The sequence below is a fragment of the Berghia stephanieae genome, chromosome 8, assembly GCF_034508935.2.
Source record: "Berghia stephanieae isolate SIO BIC M18660-M18661 chromosome 8, UCSD_Bste_1.3, whole genome shotgun sequence".
Taxonomy (NCBI): Eukaryota; Metazoa; Mollusca; class Gastropoda; order Nudibranchia; family Aeolidiidae; genus Berghia; species Berghia stephanieae.
Window position 1 is genome coordinate 23,907,600 of NC_088367.1, and position 6,000 is coordinate 23,913,599.

The following is a 6,000-nucleotide window of genomic DNA, read 5'->3' on the forward strand; positions in this document are numbered from 1 at the left end:
AACTCGTTCTTCTAATACAGATTGATTAAAATGACCCTCATCTTTGCAAAATCTCTCAAACTTGAGACTTTGCCAATCCCAGGTTTGAGAGTTTTAGCCAAGATTAGAGTCAATGTAATCGATCGATATTTGAAGGACAATATTTCTTGCCAAAATTTTATATAGGGGTGTTGTTCCAGAGTGCTGCAGACTTGTACTAACACTGCATCATTAATGCATGTTGACTAATATTGTAATCAAAATCAACAATTATTTTTTATCATTGTTTTAGTTTCAGTACAAAACGAAGAACAGGTCTTATTCTCTTTTTTTAGATCATTGTTTCAACATATCATTGTACAAATTGTTTTGGTTTTGTTCTTTTTAAATGGTTATATCCAACGTGTACTCATTTACAGGTCTCATAACCCAAATTGTCATGGGCTCATTGTTGTAATGGAAATACTCTCAAACCGACGGCGCAAAACTATTCTCCATGACAACAATGTTAAAACGAGCACATAATTGCGTCCGGTTATCAGACCTGCATGTATGTGCGCGTCGGTTATATCTTATTTGTGACTCACAGCCTCAATCTGGTATTTATTGTGTTGTGGTAAAGTATATTCAGCCAATGGAATCTTAAATCAAAATTACAAATGTTCCTGCTTGAAGCTCGAAGAAAAATAATAATAATAATAATAATAAAGAAGAGAAGAAGAAGAAGAAGAAGAAGAAGAAGAAGAAGAAGAAGAAGAAGAAGAAGAAGAAGAAGAAGAAGAAGAAGAAGAAGAAGAAGAAGAAGAAGAAGAAGAAGAAGAAAAAGAAGAAGAAGAAGAAGAAGAAGAAGAAGAAGAAGAAGAAGAAGAAGAAGAAGAAGAAGAAGAAGAAAAATTGAATAGATGCTTCAAATTAATTTACGACGACAGATAATATGTACGTTTTTGGGCTCCCCTTTGTCAACAAAACACCATGAATGAAACACTAAAGAAGAAGAATTATAAAATGTGCGGTACAAATTATATAAGACAAAAATAAATCAATGTTTTTTTAAGAAAAGTTATGTAAATTTCAAACAATCCAGTTGAAAGATAAAATTTCACATCCATTTGGATTCAATTTTATTTTTAGACACTTTCTTTATACATATCATAATACCAAGAAGGAGGTTAAACGCCATACTTGTTATATTTTTTTATCATGGTATTGTGTCTCCAAATTCATAATACATATTAATTTGTGAAGAATATTTGTAATGTTAAGCGTTTTGCAAATTTGCGAATTTGATTTTTTTTTTTAATTCATATTTATTCAATACAGAGAACATTTCAGTTGCTTTCTTTTCTAAATTGAATTGTATCATTTAATTTATGTTTTGTTGGAGTCATTTATTTCAATGTGTACACGCCTCACTGCGGTTTTTATTTTCTATTTCTTACATGCACAAATGGCATGGAGTGTGTATTGTTTATTTGTCAAAAATGCCAGGCAAGATAGTGCTTTTTAGGTCCTTGTTTTGAAAAATTGCAAACCGTAGTCGGCTATACTGATATTGAATAAATATCATTAAATGTTGCTTATGAACAAATGTCTATGTTCGTAAGTTTTATATCCTACTATTTATCCTTTAGATCATAGTTGCTATTGGACTTTTACTAGCGTTGGCTTCATTCAAGCAGCCTCCCCCTCAACTTCTCTTCACTTTCCTAAAACAAACTGCACTGTTCATTTTTTCCATGTTATGTTAACAATTATATGCTTTCCTTGTTGTATTTAAACACTACGATCTCTCAATTGCAGTAAAACATTCTATAATCTTAGCTATCAATACTAGTTATGTATGATGTTTTGTATACGTTCTTAATTAACCTGAAATTTCTTTAAGATTTTAGCAATTTAAAACAATATATTTTAGTTTTTTTTTTAATGCGTTGTTTTATACGTTTTCATGGTTATTGTTGAAATTTAAAACATTAAATGCTTTATAATCCTTTTTTGTTGTTGTTACGGTTACTTTAAAACAATCTATGAACTACAGTTATGTTAAAACGCCAAAACAATGTTTATTCCACATTTGATTACTTACTGTAAAACACTCTTTCCCCATGGCATGACGTTCGGTGCTTTCATTACGAGGGCATATTGAAAAGTAATGAATCCCAAATCAAAACATCGTCAATGCTTGAGATAAAGTATGAACCAAACACAATCTTACTCTTTCTCGGAGACAATGGTATGTCATTAAAAAAAAAAAATACAGATGCCTTTCAGTTCAATGTCGATCCTTTACAGTTGGACAAAATGGTGAATGCAGTCAACTAAATTATACCACTCTTGTCCACACACCAATAGCGCACATTATTTTCAACTTCATCTCCATCTTCATTGTTGTTCCCTTTCAGATACGTTTTGAGCTTTAGTAAAACGATAGGAAAATTGGAATGAGCAAGATCTGGGCTGAATGGGATGGTATCATCAGGGCCTTAAGTCCCAAATGATCCAAAGCAGACTATGTTTCACGACGTGACTGGTGACGATATTTTATCGCACTAGACGATTGTGACTTTGTCTCTTCTCACTTGCCTGAACCTTCCTTTATGCTTTTCTAATGTTTGTACATAACTAGTTTAATTGTCTGTGTGGGGAATTTCCATGTGGACTATATCGTTACAGTCACAGTCCCAAAAGATGATTGACTTGCCTGACCTCTTCCCATCTCTCCACGTAGAGAAAAGGGCCGTGAATACATCTATCTTCTCCAGGCTGACCTGTCGGCTGCAGCAGTAAGGGCCTCCCGCCAGGATGCAAATGCCATTTTGATTCTTTCCTTCTCAACTGTTCTCCTCAATCATTCTCATAGTATTCCTCTACTCCTTTTGGTGTCTGGTGTCCATGTTAGTGCCATAAGAGGGAAGCTATCGCTCGGAATTCATCAGACATGTCCTACCCATTCCGAGTTTTTGAGTGTCACTATTTTACCAATAATAATATAGATTTACCATAACTTTTTTGGAGGGACAAGAAAACGTTTGATGGTGAGGACTTATATCTACGATTGAGACGTAAGACTCTTACAAACACCCACTATACAATGCAGACCTTGTTGCATCCAGGTTTTCCCGCTTTTTGTCAAAGCACAAAGGGTATTTGAAGGGGAAGCATTATGAAAATAGCGATGACCTGGAAAGCGATGTCCGCTCTTCATGTAGGGATAAATAATATACTGAATTTTACTATGACGCATTCAACAACTTGACTGACGGTGTGGGCTCTGCATCGAATGTTAACAAATGACACACCATAACTGACGACGTTGTGGTCTTGGATCCATGAATTTTCATTGTGTCATTGTCGTTATGTCAAACAATTACCCTTCCCTAGATATACATGACCTACTGCCACAAACTGGTAACATGGGGGAGTGAAAAAGATGTTGAAAAGTAAATTTAAAAATTAAAATTATCGGATGTGAAAACGTTTAGTATTTTGAATTGAGAGATTCCGTCCATTCATTCTCTACAAATAAAAGAGTAAAAATGTCCCTAAGAGCCATTCGGTCCATGGTTCTATTGCGTGAACGACAATAGCAATTACTTGCTATCCGTTGTATGGGACGCTAGTCTATCGCAAAGTACTTTCCACCATACCCATTCACTGTTGAGTAGACGAGAGGGGGGAGAGGATCAAATAATAATCTCGACAGCACTCGGAATCGACATTGGCCCCTTTGTGTGTGAAGCGAGGCTCTACGAACTGAGCTATAGGACAAAAAAATAAATAGAATTATCACAATTGTTATATTTTTATATTAATTCTAATTTTGAATTAACTTCCCAATATCTTAAGAGCACATAATATATATATATATATATATATATATATATATATATATATATATATATATATATATATATATATATATATATATATATATATATATATATATATCAAAACACTCCATAGCATTCTTTGTTATGTTAATACCTTATTCGACGCTTTCCTTGATAGTTTGAAATCTTTTCTCATTTTTTTACCTAGCCTGTTTTCAAAACCTGCTTTTCTGCTGATTTAATTTGAAACCACAGCTTTTGAAAATTTGACGCATACAGTCTATTGCTTCCTGGCGTTGTCTCGCATTTTATTTTATTTGAAAAAGAGTCTTGTATGTGTCCCAATGTATAATGCTTATTTTCCAATTTACTATGCTTATTATAATATATTTTATCTCTTCTAACCCTTAAATTTTATGTTATTCTATAGGTATGCAAATAGTAAAATAAATTAACACACATATTATACAATGGATGATCAGATGACTCCAGACCACAAATGATACATTTCCAGTGAAATTTATGAGATTCATTATTTATCACGCCAAGGGTTGCGTCTATTCTACTGTACTCTGGGGTCCCAGGTTTGCGAGTTTTTACCAAGTTGAAGGTCATTTTGATGATCGACATTTGAAAGACGAAATTGTCCCTGGGTCAAAAAAAAATTTTAACTCTCTCGTTACCAGCCATTTTCCGGATTGTCGCCAAAGCTTTATACCCTACCTATACAAATATAGATTAATTTCACTCAAACACAAAATCTGTTAGTTCTTACCATACATTTTTGTTCAAATATTATGATGTACACAAGAAATTAGAATGAGAAAAATGTTGGCTGCATCTTAACGAATGTGACGATTTTCCTATGGGTGGTAACGAGGGAGTTAACGCATTTTCCAAAGAATGGCAATTAGTAGTGTCACCCATGCGGTTATTGGCCGCATTCAATTTTATGAACTAATGTTAATAATAAATCCATAAATTACTCTTACTTATATCATTTTACCTCGAAACCTCAGAGCACGACATGTTAAAGACGAGATACCATAATTATAATGTTCCGTCACAGATGCTATACTGTTGGATGATTGGACTAGAATAGAAGATATAAATCAAAAATCTTTATTATTTCCATACTCGAGATAAAAATGCCTATCTTATTTTTGTTACTTGCTGCTTTAACTGTTTATCAAACCTCCTATGACTTCCAGCTACTTTGTTGGTTTCTAACTACCTTAACATCATTGACATTCTGCATAAAAACGTCCTTAGATTGGAGATTTATTTGTATCGCTTTGTATTGCTTCCCTTGATCAATTGTTTATTTTAAGGTTTTCAACGACCGAATTTGTGCGTGCATCATAAACCCTTTTTATGAGTTGGATATTGACATGTAAATGTTTTGACAATGCAATAGCTTGCTTCTATTTCTTTCTGTTGTGTCTGCGTACTCAAAATAATTATTTACTATAACAGTTAGGCGAGTACTATTACATTATAGTTATAATAATAATAATAGTAGTAATAATAATAATAATAATAATAATAATAATGATGATGATGATGATGATGATGATGATGATGATGATGATGATGATGATGATGATGATGATGATGATGATGATACTTATAATAATAATAATAATAATAATAATAATAATAATAATAATAATAATAATAATAATAATAATAATAGTTACTATTATAAGTATTATAATTATTGTTATTATTATTATTATTATTATTATTATTATTATTATTATTATTATTATTATTATTATTGTTGTTGTTGTTGTTGTTGTTGTTGCTATTATTATTATTATTATTATTATTATTATTATTATTATTATTATTATTATTATTATTATTTATTATTATTATTATTATTATTATTATTATTATTATTATTATTATTATTATATCATTCTTATTTGTGTCATTATCGTCATCGTCATTATCATTATTATTATCATGATTATTAGTTTTTATGATTATAATCATCATCATCATCATCATCATCATCATCATCATCATCATCATCATCATCATCATTATCATCATCATCATCATTATTATTATTATTATTATTATTATTATTTTTATTATTATTATTATTATTATTATTATTATTATTATTATTATTAGTTTCGTTATTATTATTATTTCAATCATTTTCATTATTATTATTATT

General features: G+C 31.0%; 1 protein-coding gene across 16 annotated transcripts in view; it reads left to right on the forward strand.

The window, feature by feature from the left end:
• Positions 1–6,000, forward strand: part of LOC144978403 (hemicentin-1-like) — a 155,519-nt gene that overhangs the window by 139,070 nt on the left and 10,449 nt on the right. The window lies entirely within an intron of this gene.